This window comes from Hemitrygon akajei, chromosome 8 (assembly GCF_048418815.1).
Source record: "Hemitrygon akajei chromosome 8, sHemAka1.3, whole genome shotgun sequence".
Classification (NCBI taxonomy): domain Eukaryota; kingdom Metazoa; phylum Chordata; class Chondrichthyes; order Myliobatiformes; family Dasyatidae; genus Hemitrygon; species Hemitrygon akajei.
Genome location: NC_133131.1, coordinates 179,154,015 through 179,172,448, shown reverse-complemented (window position 1 = coordinate 179,172,448; position 18,434 = coordinate 179,154,015).

Here is an 18,434-nt window from a genome sequence, read left to right as displayed (position 1 = left end):
TTAACATTTCTATAGAGTTAAGGTCTGGAGTTTGACTCAGTCATTCCAAAACATGAATGCTTTACTTCTTTAACTATGTTGTGGTTTATTTAGTCCTGTCTTTTGGATCATTGTCTTGTTGTATTACCAAACTTCTATTAAGCTTCAGATGACAGACTGCTGCCCTGAAGTTATACTGGAAAATGTTTTGTCACAATTTTGAATTCATTTTTTCCCTCAACAATTGCAAACTGCCGATGCCCTAGGCAGCAAAGCAGCCCCAAGGTGCTGGGCAGTTTTGTCCCACAAAGGAGGAAGTGCTCAAATGGCTGCGGTAGGCAACCATGGCTGACAAAAGAAGTTAAGAACTGCATAAAAGCTAAGAAAAGGGCATATAAGGTAGCAAAAGTGATGGAAAGTTGGATGATTGGGAAGTTTTTAAAATCCAACTAAAGGCAACTAAAAAAGCTATAAGAAGGAAAAAGATGAAATATGAAGGCAGGCTATCCAATAATATAAAGCAGGATGCCAACATTTTTTCACTTATATAAAGCATAAAAGTGAGGTGAAACTTGATATTGGACTACTGGGATATAATGCTGTTGAGGTAGCAATGGGGGCAAAGAAATGGCAGATGAACTTAATGGGTATTTGCATCAGTCTTCACCGTGGAAGACACTAGCAATGTGCCAGAGATCTGTAAGTGTAAGGCAGCAGGTGTGAGTGCCATTACTATTACAAAAGGTAAAATGCCAGGCAAACTCAAAGGTCTTAAGATGGATAAGTCACCTGGACCAGGTGGACTACATCCCAGAGTCCTGAGAGAGGTTGCTGAAGAGCTAGCAGACGCATTGGTCATGATCTTTTAAGAATCACTTGATTCTGGCATGGTCCCAGAGGACTGGAAGAATGCAAATGCCACTTCACTCTTTAAGAAGGGCGGAGGGCAAAAGAAATGAAATTATAGGTCAGTTAGCCTATTCTCTGGTTGGGGAAAGTGTTGCAGTCTATTATCATAACTACACCAGTCCAATGAAATAATGGCCACTCATCCTACAGGTGTCCTTGAAGATTTATTTTTATCTCTCTCTGTCTTTCTTCAGCAGACACCATGAAAACTACAAGAAAATAAAAGATATAAAAGGTTTGAAACATACATCTCTCAGTCTTTTAATATCTCTCAAGCTAGTGTCTGCCGAGAAACAGGCCCAAAACACATCAGCACAACAGAAGTGTACTGAAATCAAATAAAATCACTAAAAATGTATCACTCTGTCCATGTAAAGGCACATTAACAACATAATACACAATATAAAACAAATAAAAAACAATTACCGTGTGTGCCTCTTGGACCACATGCAGAATAAAGTTATTTTAGGGCCCAAATGCCTTTCTCGGCTTCCATATCGGTTCTGACCCATAATGCCACAGTCATGCTCTTATTAAACTCTGGTCATGTGACCCATTACACTTTATATTTATTCGAACATTATTTTAAGATGATAAAATAATCATGAATTAATGATAAAACATATAAAATAAACATCTCAGTGAAACATGTCTCTGAGACAGTTACAATTATTAAGGGTGAGGTTTCAAGGTACTTTGAGACTAATGATAAAATAAGTCAAAGTCAGCATAGTTTCTGTCAAGGGAAATCTTGCCTGACAAATCTATTAGAGTTCTTCGAGGAAGTAACAAGCAGGATGGACAAGGGAGAGGCAGTGGGTGTCATTTACTTGGATTTTCAGAAGGCATTTGATAAGGTGCCTCACATGAGGCTGCTTAACAAGATAAGATCCTATGGCATTCTAGAAAAGATACCGGCATGGATAGAAGAATGGCTGACAGGCAGGAGACAGCGAGTGGGAATAAAGGGAGTATTTTCTGGTTGGCTGGCAGTGATTAGTGGTGTTCCTCAAGGGTTAGTAATGGGACTGCTACTTTTCCCATTGTTCTTCAGTGACTTAGATTGTGGAATTGATGGCTTTGTGGAAAAGTTTGTGGATGATACGAAGATAGATGGAGAGGTAGGTAGTGCTGGGGAAGCAATATGATTGCAGAAGGAATTAATTGGAACTAATTGGAAGGATGCAAAAAAGTGGTAATTTCAGATATTACTTTTTGTGTTTGTGGGTGTTATATGTACTCTTCCATGCATGCGATTGGGGAGGGGGAATGTTGTTACATTCTGTACTATACATGTGTATGGTTGAAATGTCAATAAACCTGAACTTGAACTTGACCAACTTGTCAAAGGTCTGAAAATCCATGAAAAAACACCCACTGACTTTCCTTTGTCTATCTTCTGTGTTATTTACTCAAAGAATTCCAACAGATTGGTCAAGAAGAAAATGGAAAAGTATGTGAAGCTGTCATGGTTCCAGATGGCTGTTACCCTTTAACGCTCCTTTCTCCCTGATTATGCCTTAATTTCAGATCTCCAATTGCTAACACGAGGAAATCTGCAGATGCTGGAAATTCAAACAACAACACACACAAAATGCTGGTGCTAGTTTACTCACTTACAGTACACCTGGCTTTCATCAGAGACTGTGAAATAAGTCACTATCACAGGCTGCCAGTTTGTTGGTTTATTCCCATGTGATAACTTCGTTTCTCGACTGCTTAGAACCGTTTGTTCTAAGTTCAGCTCCTGTTTCAAGATATTCCATGAAAACCCCGTCTCCATGTCAAGATTCCTCCTGTTTGCTGTTCAACGTTCACGTTTACGTCAGCATCCCCAACTCAGTCTCTGTGCCTGTGTCCTGCACTTGGGTTCTGCTCAGTCACCCCGTGCCGCGGAACAAACTGGCCATAATGAACCCAGTGGACACCAATCACCTGCAACAAGCCCTCGCCAGCCACGGCTCCCGACTGGGCCTGCACGATCAGCTGCTCCGGGGTGTCATGGAGAACCTCTGTTCCCTGTCAGTGAACGTAAGAAAGGTCGGTGAACAGGTCGACCGAGTATCCGCCCATCTCACCCCGTCGACTCCGGGAACTCTGTCTGACCAGCCCAGACAGCCTGTAGTGGCGACGCCCGATGCGCCAACAACATTTCCGCTAAGAGAGCCGCACGTACCTGAACCAGAACCCTACGCCGGAGATCTGGGGAAGTGCCGGGCTTTTCTCCTGCAATGCTCCTTGGTGTTTGAGCAGCAGCCGTCCGCGTACGCCACGGACAGATAAAAGATAGCTTACATTATGGGGTTGTTGCGAGGAAATGCCTTAGCACGGGCCACCGCGATTTGGGATAATCAGCCAGAGACCTACTTTTCCTTCCTCACCTTCATCTGAGAAATAACTAAGATTTTCGACCATCCCGTCCGCGGTGAAGATGCCGCTAAGCATCTGCTCACCCTCCGTCAGGGCTCACGCAGTGTTGCCGAATACTCCGTGGAGTTCCGGACGCTAGCGGCCGACTCAGGCTGGAATGACGAGGCTCTCCAGGAGGTATCCCGGATAGGCCTCTGTGACAAGGTAAAGGGCGAGTTGGCGGCTAGGGATGACACTAATAGTCTGGATTCATGAGAGAGAGAGAGAGAGCTCACCAGTAGAAAGGGGGATCCTGGTGAGTCAGACAACATTCCCTTCCGTCCCCCAATCCCGGATGCAGATGCAAGCTACTGTAAGCTACAACCAACAGACCCGGTCCTTGTCTGCCTTGATAGACTCCGGTGCTGAGGGGAATCTGTTGGATGAAAATATAGCTTCCCAGGCGGGAATTCCTCGGGAGCCGTTGAGCACCCCTCTGGAAGCCCGGGCGCTGGACGGAAGACTTTTGGCCCGAGTCACTCACCGTACAACACGACTGTCTTTGATCCTATGTGGGAACCATCGGGAGCAGGTACAATTTAACTTAATTTCCCCTCCTCAATCTCCAATAGTTCTTGGGTACCCCTGGTAAAGCCACCATAATCCTTACATTGATTGGTCCACCGGGAAGATAGCCAGCTGGAGTCTGTTTTGTCACTCCACTTGTCCACAGTCGGTCCTTTCCCCTGTAAGAACCACCACGACCTCATCTGCCGTTGAACCCCCCGACTTGTCCAGGGTTCCAGCGGAGTACCATGACCTGGGACAAGTGTTTAGTAAACAATGCACCCTTTCCCTGCCTCCACATGACCATGCGATTGGGCTATCGACCTTCTCCCCTACCCACCAGTTGGCTGTATAACTTGTCCCGGCCAGAGAGGGAAGCAATGGAGGGTTACATCAGTGCATCTCTCGCGGTGGGCATCATCCGACCCTCATCCTCCCCGGTGGGCGCAGGGTTCTTCTTTGTGGGGAAGAAGGATGGCTCTCTCCATCCCTGCATCGACTCCTGAGGCCTAAATCAAATAACCATAAAGAACTGCCCCTTATAAGCTCTGCGTTCGAACCGCTTCACGGAGCCACCATCTTCTCGAAGTTGGACTTACGAAGCGCCTACCATTTGGTCCGAATGAGGGAGGGGGACGAGTGGAAGACGGCATTCAGTACCCCTGTAGGCCACTTTGAGTACTTGGTCATGCCTTTTGTCCTCACCAATGCCCCCGCAGTTTTTCAAGCCTTGATTAACGCTGTACTAAGAGATTTCATTAACCACTTTGTGTTTGTCTACCTGGATGACATCCTAATCTTTTCCAGCAGTCCCCAGCAACGCGTGCACCATGACCGTCAAGTCCTGCAGAGGCTGGGGGAGAATAAATTATTCGTAAAGGCAGAGAAATGCGAATTCCACGTCCCCATGGTCAGCTTCCTAGGTAATATAATCGAGAGGGGACAAGTGAGAGCTGATCCCAAGAAGATCCGGGCTGTGGCGGAGTGGCCCAAACCCACGGACCGCAAGCAACTCCAACGATTCCTGGGGTTTGCGAACTTCTATCGCCGGTTCATCAGAAACTACAGTCAGGTGGCGGCTCCCCTTATCCGACTTGCCTCACCTGCCACCCCTTTCCGTTGGAACTCCGAGGCAGACTCAGCATTTGCCAAACTGAAGAGGCGTTTCACGTCTGCCCCCGTTCCGATTCAACCGGACCCCTCCTGTCAGTTCATTGTGGAGGTTGATGCCTCCGACTCCGGGATGGGAGCGGTACTGTCCCAACGTTCGGGCGCGGATCAGAAACTACTCCCTGTGCCTTCTCTCGCCGACTGTCTCCCGTTGAACGAAATTACGACGCGGGGAACCGGGAGCTACTGGTGGTCAAACTGGCTTTGGAAGAATGGAGGCACTGGTTGGAGGGGGCGATACAGCCGTTCATCGTCTGGACAGACCATAAGAACCTTGAATATATCCAGACTGCCAAACGCCTGAATTCCCGCCAGGCCTGTTGGGCATTATTTTTTGGCCGTTCAGGTTTACCCTCATCTATCGTCCGGGGTCCAAGAACGGGAAGCCCGATGCTCTCTCCCGCCAATATGTTTCCGAGAAGGACCTTCCCAACCCCGAGACCATTCTTCCACCATCCTGTGTAGTGGCTGCCCTCACCTGGGAGATCGAGTCCAGAGTCAAAGAGGCCCAACAGACTCAACCTGACCCAGGCATCGGACCACCCAGTCGCCTCTTTGTACCCGATTCTGTTCGTTCGCGGTTCTCTAGTGGGGGAACACTTCTCGTTTCGCCTGCCATCCCGGAACCGATCGGACCCTGACCCTCCTAAAGAGACATTTCTGGTGGCCCTCCATGGTCGCTCCATCCGCGTCCAGCCCGGATCTTCTCGTTCCTATGTCTCTGCATGTTCCGTCTGCGCCCGTGGGAAGACCTCCCATCGGCCACCTGCGGGATTACTTCGTCCCCTACCTGTCCCTGGTCGTCCCTGTTCCCACATCGCTGTCACCGGTCTAGCCCCTTCACATGGAAACACTGCCGTACTCACTGTGGTGGACCGTTTCTCTAAGTCGGTGCATTTTGTAGCCCTCCCTAAACTACCCCAAGCGCAGGAGACCGCAGACCTTCCGTCACCCACGTTTTCCGACTTCACGGAATCCCTTCAGATGTTGTCTCCGATCGGGGACCTCAATTCATTTCGCAAGTTTGGAGATCTTTTTGTCCAGCCCTTGGTGCCTCAGTTAGCCTGTCGTCCGGGATTCACCCACAGACGAACGGGCAAATGGAGCGGGTCAACCTTTACGTTGTATAACAGCCAACAACCCGTCTACCTGGACCAACCAACTCGCATGGGTAGAATACGCCCACAACTCGCTTGTCAGCACCACTACCGGAAAATCCCCTTTTGAATGCTCTCTTGGGTATCAACCCCCGCTGTTTCCCGCCCAGGAAGAGGAGATTGTGGTGCCGTCAGTCCAGACCCATATACACAGGTGCCGGAAGATCAGGGAAGACGCGCATGGCCCTGCTTCGCTCAGCTAACCATAGCTGAAAAATTGCCGCCCGCCATCGTACCCCTGCTTCCGAGTATTGACCTGGGCAGATGGTGTGGCTCTCGTCTGGAGACATTCCTCTCAAGAACGAGCCCAAGCAACTCACCCCCCCCCCCCCCCCCGCTTCCTGGGACCCTTCGAGATGGAGAGTATTATCAATCACACGGCAATCCGGCTCAAACTACCTACGTCTATAAAGATCCATCCTACATTTCACGTCTCCCAGTTAAAACCGGTTTCTTTCAGCCCCTTGACCGAACCCCATCCACCCCCCCCCCCCCGATCATCGGAGACCATCCGGCGTACACCGTGCGGCGGTTATTGGATGCCCGCCGTCGGGCAGGGGTCTCCAGTACCTGGTCGACTGGGAGGGGTTCCAGAGGAATGTTCCTTTCCTGCTCCTTCATCCTGGACCTTTCTCTCATCCGGGATTTCCATCAGGACCATCCAGACAAGTCTGGGGGGTCGCCTGGGGGGTTGCCTGGAGGCCCCATTGAGGAAGGAGCACTGACATGGTTCCGGTTGGCTGTTCCCCTTTCTCCCTGATTATACCCTAATTTCAGTCATTAGATCTCCAAATGCTGCTAGTTTACTCACTTACAGTACACCTGGTTTTCATCAGAGACTGTGAAATAAGTCACTATCACAGGCTGCCAGTTTGTTGGTCTATTCCCATGTGATACTTCGGTTCTCGACTGTTTAGAACCGTTTGTTCAAAGTTCAACTTCAGTTTCAAGATATTCCATGTAAACCCCGTCTCTGTGTCAAGACTCCATATCAGAGCTCCGTGCCAAGATTCCTCCTGTTTGCTGTTCAACGGTCACCTCTACGCCAGCATCCCAACTCAATCTCCATGCCTGTGTCCTGCACTTGGGTTCTGCTCAGTCGCCCTGTGCAACAGAAGCTTTGGAAGTTAGGATCAAACGAAGCACACAAGGAGCATAAAGAAGCCAGAAATAGACAAAAGCAGGGAATTAAGGAAGCCCAGAGTGGCAATGAAAAGTCCATGACAAATAGGATTAAGGCAAACCCCCAGGCATTATACATACATCAAAAGCAAGAGGATAACCAGGAAGAGTGTGGTACCACTCAAGGATGGGGCAGGGGGGCATTAGAATGCATGCACAGAATATAAGCGAGGTACTCAATGAGTACTTTGCTTCCAAGGAAAAGGATATGAGGGACCCGGAGATTAGTACCTGAAAAATCAGGGCGTCAGAAGTTTACAGGGAGAAGGCAGGAAAATGGGGTTGTGAGGGATAATAAATCAGCCATGACTCGATGGGCTGAATGGCTTAATTCTGCTCTTAAGTTTTATGGCCTTATCAATGAGGTCTCTGTGCTACGGGCAGCGCTGAACGCCCAGAGGCAGAGGTTGGCAAGCACCATTGTGCGGAATGAGTTCTTCAGTACCTTCTCTGGGGCAAGTGGGGATACTTCAGTACGTTTAAAAAGTAGTGCAAGCTCCCCATTGTGCAGCTTTTTTTTTAAGGATATCTGCACCGTAGGATGGCAGTTCTGACTGAAAGCCCATGAAACAAGTTCACGATAGCTTTAGGCACTGTAAATTGGTTCTTTCCGTTAGCGGATGATTCAAGACGAAGGGCGTAGGTTTAAGTTTTGGGGCAGATTTTCAAGGAGGGGCGACCAAACCCAATTTCTACACGGACTGGTACTGGTGAAGGCCTGAAATACTCTCCCGGTACGGGCGATACTTGGAATTTCAATATGAAAATAAAAGAGCACTGCAGGGGGATAATTTACAGAACTGGAGAAGAGTACATGATGGGAATGATAGAACTATGACATAGAGCTTTGAAATTTGAATTAGTAAGTCCATTTGTTATTGATGTAGCGGGGCTGTTCGTGTAGTCAACCGTCAGTCTAGTGGGAAAGGGGCTGATTCAGTTGAGTCGTAACAGCGGAAAGAAGCTCTCTTTGAAATTGGTGGTCGGTGTCTCCAGGAAGCTTCTGCCCATTGGGAAGGGGTGGTATGGGAACGTTCAGGGTGGGGAGGGGTTCAGTGTTTTTATAAGGCAGCAGGAAATGCAATCAGAGTTATTCTAGGGGAGGCTAGATTCTGTGATGTGCTGAGTTGTTTCCACTTTTCTGCAGTTTTTTTTCTTTGCTGTCACAATCAGAATGGTCACCATACCAAACGGTAATGCATAGGATTGGCTTTCTATGCTGCATTGATAGAAATAGTGAGGGTCAAGAAGGGCGTGACAAATTTCTTATGCATCCTAGGGAAGTACAGGTGCTGATGTGCTCTCTGGGCCGTGGTGTCGATGTGATTGGAGCAGGACAAAGCGTCCACAATAACATGAAAAGGAAGGTTGAGCAGCCAGAAGTCGTGGCACGTATTGGTATGTAGAAAAAGGGGGGAAGTCCTGAAAAGAGGAACACAGGGAGTTAGGAAGGAAGCTGAGAAGCAGGGCCCAAGGGTAGTAACGGTCATTCCCACAATCCTGATTGAGAAGTTGCAGTACCTGGGCCTCAGTACCTCCCTCTATAATTGGATCCTTGACTTCATAACCGGAAGACCACAGTCTGTGTGAATTGATGATAACATATCCCCCTCACTGATGATCAACACTAGTGAATCTCAGGGGTGTGTGCTTAGCCAACTGCTCTAATCTCTGCATACACATGACTGTGTGGCTAGGCATAGCTCAAATACCATTTACAAATTTGCTGATGATACAACCATTGCTGGTAGGATCTCAGGTGGTTATGAGTGGGCGTACAGCAGTAAGATATGTCAACTAGTGGAGTGGTGTCACAGCAACAATCTGACACTCAACGTCAGTAAGACCAAAGAGCTGATTGTGGACTTCAGGAAGGGTAAGACGAAGGAACACATATCAATCCTCATAAAGGGATCAGAAGTGGAGAGAGTGAGCAGCTTCAAGTTCCTGGGTGTCAAGATCTCTGAGGATCTAACCTGGTCTCAACATATCGATGTAGTCATAAAGAAGGCAATACAGGGACTATACTTTATTAAGAATTTGAAGCGATTTAGCATGTCAACAAATACACTGAAAAACTTCTATAGTTGTACTGTGGAGAGCATTCTGACAGGCTGCATCACTGTCTGGTATGTAGGGGCTGCTGCACAGGACTGAAAGAAGCTTGTTATGAGTGATGAACAGACCTGATGGAAATGGGATGCAGAGTTAACCATTCCTCCCCCCCCCCCGAGAACTATGAACTATTGCTATTGCTATGCTGCTAATGAGAGAGAGAGATGAAGCACAGAGGCAGGAACATCTGCTACAGATAAGAGAGAGAGACACACACAGTTGATTTATGTATTATGGCTCTTCCTGGATTGTTTACCTTTCACTGCAAGGACATTACTTTGCTTGTTAACATTCCTAAGGAGACAGCAGGAGTGGCCTGATCTGATGGACACAGTCATTTAGAGTTGATGGATGGCTGAGACCCCATTAGTAGGGATAAAAGACAGGTCTGGGGAGACACCCCTCAGACACACCAGTGGACACTGAAAGAGTGTTGTGCACCCACAGAAAGGTGGGGGCTTCGGAGACCGAACCAGGAGATCGGTCAGTAAAGCTCACAGTGTTACAGCAGGGCTGGTGGGGACTTGTGTGTGTGTCCACTCATGCCAGAGTGACGAGTTCACCACAGAAGAACGGTCTAGCTGAAGAACAGAGGGGTCATAACTGAATGACCACAGCAGTACGACGGAATCAGAAAGCAACGGAAGGTTTGCCTGCTCCAGCTGTTACATCTCGCTCACTCTCTCTCTCCAATGATTACAACACAACAACCATAACTACCTCAGCATGCATGAACTGAACTTTATACTTTTCTATGACAATTCATTTACCCCTAGACATCGATAGAGCTTGTTTATTATTGATTATTATTGTTCCTACACTTTTAGGTTTATTACTGCTAACTTGTTTTATATGTATATTTGCATTTTTGATATTGTATTGTGCAGTTTACTAATAAACACCTTTAGTTTTCGTACCACCAGACTCCAATGGATTCTTCTTTCTCTGCTGGTCTGACACCCAGTTACAGGGTACGTAACAAGCTGCAGAAGGTTGTAAATCTAGTCAGCTCCATCTTACATTAGCCTAGAAAGTATCCAGGACACCTTTAGGAAGCAGTGTCTCAGAAAGGCAGCGTCCATTATTAAGGACCTCCAGCTCCCAGAGCATGCACTTTTCTCACTGTTACCATCAGGTAGGAAATACAGAAGCCTGAAGGCACACACTCAGTGATTCAGGAACAGCTTCTTCCCCTCTGCCATCTGATTCCTAAATGGACTTTGAAGCTTTGGACACTACCTTACTTATTAAAATATACATTATTTCTGTTTTTGCACAATTTTAATAATCTATTCAATATACATAGTTGATTTACATGTCTATTTATTATGATGTTTTATTTTATTTATTATTACTTTTTCCTCTCTCTCTGCTAGAGTATGTACTGCATTGAACTGCTGCTGCTAAGTTAAATTTCACGTCACATGCTGGTGATAATAAATCAGATTCTCTGGATTGATTCTGATAAATCTGATTCTGATTCTCTGGATTGCTGACTGTGCCATGCAACAGTAACACCATGAATAGAGTGAGGTGGCAGATAAATGCGTGGCTGGAGAATTAGAGCAGGGGGCAGGGATTCAGATTTCTGGATCATTGGCACCTCTTCCGGGGCAGGTGTGACCTGTACAAAAGGGACGGATTGCACTTGAATCCAAGGGGGATCAATAATCTTGCAGCCAGGTTTACTTCAGCTGTTGAGAGTGGTTGATATCAATATGGCAGGGTGATGGGAACCAGTTTAATAGAGCTGAGCATGAGCCTGCAGGTTTATGAGTAGATTATGGGTGTGACATGAATGTGAAGAAGGACAAGCCAATGTTTGGGTACAAATTCAGACAGAGTAAAGAGTTAAATTGTACCACAGAGGCAAAATTGAAAAGGGTGAAGAACGCAGGACTGAATTGCTGTATTTAAATGTGCATAATATTCGGAATAAGGTGGACAAACTCGTGGCGCAGTTAGAGATTAGTCGGTATGACATTGTGGGCATCAGAGTTGTGGCTGAATGAAGCCCATAGCTGGGGGCTGAACATGAAGGGATACATTTTGTATCGAAAAGACAGGTAGGAAGGTATAGGCGGTGGTGTGGCTGTGTTGGTAAGAGATGGCATTACAAGAAAGATAATGACATGGATAGCGGAATGGCTGACAGATAGGAGGCAAAGAGTGGGAATAAAGGAAGCCTTTTCTAGTTGGCTGCCAGTGACGAGAGGTGTTGCTCAGGGATCAGTATTGGGATCACTACTTTTCACGTTGTCAATGATTTCAATAAGGGATTGATGGTTTTGTGGCAAAGTTGGCAGGTGATATGAAGATAGGTGGAGACGTAAGTATTGCTGAGGAAGCAATGCGATTACAGCAGGACAGACAAATTGGAAGAATGGGCAAAAAGTGGCAGTTAGAATACAGTGTTTGGAAATGTATGATAATACATTTTGGTGAAAAGAACAATAGTGTAGGCTATTATATAAATGGGGAGAGGTTTCAAGCATCAGAGGTCCAGAATTACTTTAGAGAGAGTCCAGAGGCGGTTCACGAGAAGGCAGGTGTATGCGGGTGAGTGGGATCTGGGATCAGCCATGATGGAATGACGGAGCAGTCTCAATGGGCTGAATGGCCTAATTCTGCTCCCAGGTCTTATGGTCTAAGGCAATTGGTATTGTTCACTGCTAGCAACTTGAAAGTTTCAACACGCCTGACCTCTGGACCATTGAAGTAAAGAGCAGCTGTGTACTACAGCCGCTCCCATTTCTTCATTCCAATCAGACCTTCTTTTATTTAGCTGGCCTTGAGGAAAATGTTGTTATCATGATGCTATGGACTTCAGGTCAACACGGCTCCTGCGTACTACGTTCTTTCGGTCAACATCTTCTCTATAGATCATGAAGCCATATATTTCATTTCCTTTATGGCTTTTACGCTTGTTTTTCGTCTTGAATGTGATCCTGGAATGGTTGGATCCTGTGATTTGCAGGTTGTAGATCGTTTTGGTGTTGCAGAGCTCTGTAGTCTCCGAGAGGATTCCGAGCAGAGGCAATGTGGTTAAACCTCGTGGTGAGAAGGTGCGAGCCGATGTTCGAGTCCATTTCACTGATTAAAGTTTTCAGTTCTCTGATTAAAGTGCCCAGTGAGATTGAAACATCGAGGCACGTGAGGAAGGTGAGCACACCTACCTGGCTTTTGGTCGCTGGGGGATTGCTGTTCTATCAGAGAGGGAAAGGTCAGAGAACTTTACCCAAGTTTTTTGTGTTTTGGATATGGACTAGGACTGTAGACTTTTTCAATCTTATAGTGTTTTATATTCTGTGTTTTTCACCTGATTTTTCTCGTTTTTGTTAGTGTGCGGGGCCAGGGTATTTGGGGGTTGATGTGCCTCTTCCATTTTTGTTTGTTTGTTTTTCAGATTCAGTTTATTGTCATTTATAAACCCCAAATACAATGCAGTTAAAAAATGAGACAACGTTCTCCGGAATGATATCACGAAAAAGCACAAAACAGACCACACAAGAAAAACCACATAACGTTTGGTAATCCCCAATCCAGAGTCCAGAGAGGCTGCTGCATATCAATATCATGCTACCGTCTTAGCACGTTCCCCGGAAAAGAATTACAAACCCATCAGACAAACCTAAAGCTACAAGACCTACACAAAACCACATAGTTGCATATAGTTATAGTTAACATATAGTTTCAATGGTGCAGACAATACCATTATTTATAGAAGACTAACTGACAAAGACCACATAATTATAACACATAGTTTCAACAGTGCAAAGCAATACCGTAATCTGATAAAGAGCAGTCCATGCACGGTTTAAAAGAAAGTCTCAAAAGTCCCGACAGCCCATCATCTCACGCAGGCGGTAGAAGGAAGAAAAACTCTTCCTGCTATGAACCTCCAGTGCAGCACCTTGCCGATACAGCACTTTGGGAGCTCCGATCACAGCCAACTCCGAGTCTGTCCGAAAACTTCGAGCCTCCGACCCGCCCTCCAGCACCGAGCACCATCTCTGCCGAGCACTTTGACCTCGGCACCGGCCGCCAAGCAACAGGCAAAGCCGAGGATTCGGGGCCTTCCTCCTGGAGATTTTTCTGATTGCACAGTAGCAGCGGCATCAAAACAGGCATCTCAAAAGTTCCACCAGATGTTCCTCCGTGCTTCTCACATCCGTCTCCATCAAATCAGGATTGTACACGGCCCCTACTTACAGATAACAGATATTCATTCCTGGAGTGGCCGCTGCGCGCTGCATCGCGCCGCCATCTTGCAAGACCAGATGCCAGGTTTTTAAGCAGGGAGGAGGGATTTGGGGGCTAATAATTGTGCTGCCGTTCTTTTCTTTCATGGCTTTGGAACCATGGAGAAGAATTTCAGAGTTGTATACTTAGATGATAAATGAACCTTTGAACCTTCGAACTGTATCAATTGGGTCTCTATCTCCCTCCTGAGCTTTTACATCACTATTTGTGATTTGGTCCACTGGGGGTGGTATCTGTAAAGTGGTAGAGGGAGCCAGAGCAGATCTCGGTTACACAGTCATGAGTGTACAGAGAGTAGCAGTTTTCTCAGCTTATCTCATCCTAACTGCCTCCGCTTTCGTTAGTCCTTTTGGAACAGAAAAGAAGAAGAATTTCTTCAGCTAGATGGCGGCCAGTCTGTGGAATTCATTGCCACAGAGGACTATAAAGGCTACGTCATTGGGAATTTTTAAGGCAAAATTTGATAGCTTCTTGATTTTAAGGGGATTAAGGGTTGTGCGGAGAAGACAGGAGAGCAAGGTTGAAAACATTACAGCCATTTTGAATGGTGGATCCCACTCAAAGGGCCAAACAGCTAATTGTGGTCTATGACATGAAAATTAAAATTAGGTTTATTCGAAGTGTACAATGAAACCTACAGCAGAATGCATCGTTTGCATCAAATCACATCAGCGAGGATTGTGCTGGGCAACCCGCAAGTGCCACCATGCATCCAGCACTGGCATAGAATGCCCACAATTTGCCAACATGTCCCTAGGATCTGGGAAGAAACTGTAGCACCCGGAGGAAAGCTACGTGGACGGACAAGAATCTTAGAGACTGTGGCAGAAATCGAACCCCAATCTTACAGCAGGCGTGGTAATCTGTTACGCTAACCCTTACGTTAACGTGACGTCTTTCGGTTACAAATATGGCAGAAAAACAGGAAATGGAGTTTAATCTGGAGGAGGGTGCTGATGGCCTTTGGGAAGTTACATGTAACAGTGAGTCAACAAGAGTGAATGATGAGACATCTTTATAACACTAGAGGTCGGTCGTTTAACAACTAGATGTTTCGCAACTTTTTGCAAAGGTAGAAATTCTATGATATTTTCCAAATTAAAGGTATTGGCACATTTAAAGTGGAAGAGAGAGTGGTTCAAAGGACATTTATACTGAAAGCAGCTGTATGTCACCATATACCACTTTTTGAAAGTATTCACAGAAAATAAAGAAATACGATGGAATTTATTAAAATCTGAGCAACACATAAAATCTGTGTTGAGAGGCTGAAAAACAAACACACTGCAAAAGCAGACAAATGGTGCGAATAAAACAGAAAATGAGTAATAATGAAAACACGAGCTGTGAAGTTCTTGACAGCAAGTTTTATAAGCTGTGGAATCCATTCAGATCAGTGAAGGTATCCACGCTGATCGGGAAGCCTGATAATTGAAAGGTAATTACTTTTTGACCATAAGACCATAAGATACAGGAGCAGTATTAGGCCATCTGACCCAACCAGTCTACTCCGTTATTCAACATCACTGATCCCTTTTTTCCCCTCCTCCTCAATCTCAGTTGTCAGCCTTCTCCCCGTAACCTTTGATGCCATGTCCAATCAAGAACCTATCAACCTCTGCCTTAAATACACCCAACGACCTGGCCTCCACAGCTGCCTGTGGTAAAAAATTCCACAAATTCACCACCCTCTGGCTGAAGAAATTTCTCAGCATCTCTGTTTGAAATGGATGCCTCTCTATCCCGAGGCTGTGCTCTCTTGTCCTAGAGTACTCCACCATCCAAAAGGTTCCCCCCTCTCTAAATTCCAGTGAGTGCAGGCCCAGAGGTATGAAATATTACTCATATGATAAACCTTTCTTTCCTGGAATCATCCTTGTGAACCTCCTCTGTACCCTCTCCAATGCCAGTACATCGTTTCTTAAATGAGGGGCCCAAAACTGTTCACAACACTCAAGGTGAAGCCTTACCTCAGCATCACATCTGTTATTTTATTCTAGACCTCTTGAAATGAATGCTAACCACCACTGACTCATCCCTAATCTTTAGGGTGTTCTGCACAAGGACTCCCAAGTCCCTGTGTATCTCAGATTTTTAGATTTTCTGCCCATTTAGAAAATAGTCTGCAGATTTATTTCTACTAGCAAAATGCAAGACCGTGCATTTTGCAACATTGTATTTCATTTGCCATTCCCTCGTCCATTCTCTTAATCTGTCTAAGTCTTTTCGTAGTCTACCTGTTTCCTCAACACTACCTGCCGCTTCACCAATCTTCGTATCATCTGCAGACTTGGGAACAAAGCCATCTTGTCCGTCATCTAAATCATTGATATACAGCAGATAACGCAGCAGTCTCAACACTGACGCATGCGGAACTCTACTTGTCACAGGCAGACAACCTGAAACGGATCCTTTTATTCCCACTTGCTGCCTCCTACCAATCAGCCCATGATCGAACCATAACAGTACCTTTGCTCTAATACCATGAACTCTGAACTTGGTAAGCAGCCTCATATGTGGCACCTTGTCAAAGGCCTTCTGAAGGTCAAAATATACAACATCCACTGCATCCCCTTTATTTATTGTAATGTCCTGATTAAGATTTTTACTGCATTGCTATAGGTATTTCATTTTAGCAGTTCCATCAGAGCAGTCTGTTCTGCTTTCAGCCTTTTTAGGTTGGAGCTGAGATAAGAGGCTTTGTTGTTCAACTTAGGAATGTGTTGTCACCCAGCCAAGGTTCTGGAGAATGCTGGGTTGAGGTCGTTTTTAGCGAGAGCTGGGAGAGGAGAGGAGGGAAAATAGCTGAGGATGCTGTCCCTATTGCACAAGGTTGTGCAGATGAATGGGTTCAAGAAGGAAGGACCGGAACTCCCGTGGAAGACCCGTTTGTTCAATATGGATTTCGAGCAACAATCAGAAGTTGGTGTGTGACTTCCTGCAGACTGAGGGATCAGCAAATGGGTGACGGACAAGTTCGAGATGAGCTCCAAATTAAGTGAACATTTGACTGTTTAAGTATAATGGGCCTTTTTAATTTTTTTCTTCTTTCTTTCCTTTAATAACTGTTTGCTTAAGTTAACATTCTTAAGTATTCTTCTTTAATTATATGCAGTGTATCATCTGTTATTTCTTACAAACGGGTGATTGCCGTGTGCAGTAAATCACACAGCATTCACACAAACCAGGGCTTGGTTGGGCAAGACATTCCAACCTCACAGATTTGGCAGGATGAAAGACACACACCCTAGATGTATGAAGCCTGAAAAAGGTGGTTTTCTCACTGTTAGCGAGGGGATAAAGAGCTGCATTTCCGGATATACCCAATAAATAGGGGAATCACTCTCCTACTTGTAATCTCCTCAAAAAATTCAAACAGGATTCATCAGGCACAATTTTCCCTTAAGGAAACCATGCTGACTTTGTCTTATTTTGTCCTGTATCTCCAAGCTAATCCCTCCTCAACCTCTGCCACTTTCAGAGCCCTATGGTGCAGTTCATCAAGTCCGGCTGACTTATGTTCCCTTAGGTCTTTCAGCGTTTTGAACACCTTCTCCCTTGTAATAGTAACTGCACTCACTTCTCTTCCTTCACACCCTTCAGCATCTGGCATATTGCTAGTGTCTTCCACAGTAAAGACTAATGCAAAATACTCATTTAGTCGATCTGCCATCTCCTTGTCCCCGTTATTATTTTTCTAGTTTTGTTTTCTAGTGGCCCTATATTCACTCTCTTTCTTTTCAAATCTTTTTATTGCATTTTAATCAGTTAAATGAACATATCAATAATAACAATATCAAGAGAACAGGATTACAATAATAGCTGTAACACATACAAACATAAGTTCCAAATATCATATCCAGACATGTCCACCTGATCTCTTGATAATTGAAACAAGAAAAAGTTCAAAAGATTTGTTCAGATTTTTTCATTTATTCTGACTAATCTGGGATCAGGTAATGGGGGAGACAGTTAGAGCAGTGGTGTGCTCCGTATGCAGTATGTGGGAGGTGAGGGTCAACACAGTTGTCCCTGATGACCACTCCTGCAATAGGTGCATCCAGCTGCAGCCCCTATCAGACCGAGTTAGGGAACTGGAGCAGGAGCTGGATGAACTACGGATCATTTGGGAGGCAGAGGCAGAGATAAATAAGAGTTATCGGGAGGTAGTCACACCGAAAAGACAGGAGGTAGGCAAATGGGTGACAGTCAAGAGAGGCGGGGGAGCAGACAGAGAGAGCAGAGCACCCCTGTGGCCGTTCCCATCAACAATAAGTATACCGTTTTGGATACTGTTGGTGGGGATGACCTACCAGGAACAAGTTGCAGTGGTCCTGTCTCTGGAACTGAGGTTGGACCCTCGACTAGGAAGGGGAGGAGGGAAGAGAAGAGAGCGGTAGTGATAGGCGATTCTATAGTCAGGGGGGCGGGATAGGAGATTTTGTGGGGAAGATCGGGAGTCTCAGATGGTATGTTGCCTCCCTGGTGCCGGGGTCCGGGACATCTCAGATCGGGTGCAGGTTATTCTCGAGAGGGAGGGCAAGAACCCAGATGTTGTGGTCCATGTAGGGACCAATGACATGGGTAGGATGAGTGAGGGGGTCCTGCGTAGTGAGTTCAGGGAGTTAGGTGCGAAGCTGAAGGGCAGGACCTCCAGGGTAACAATCTCAGGATTGCTACCTGTGCCACGTGCGAGTGAGGCAAGGAACAGAAAGATTATACAGATTAATACGTGGCTGAGAT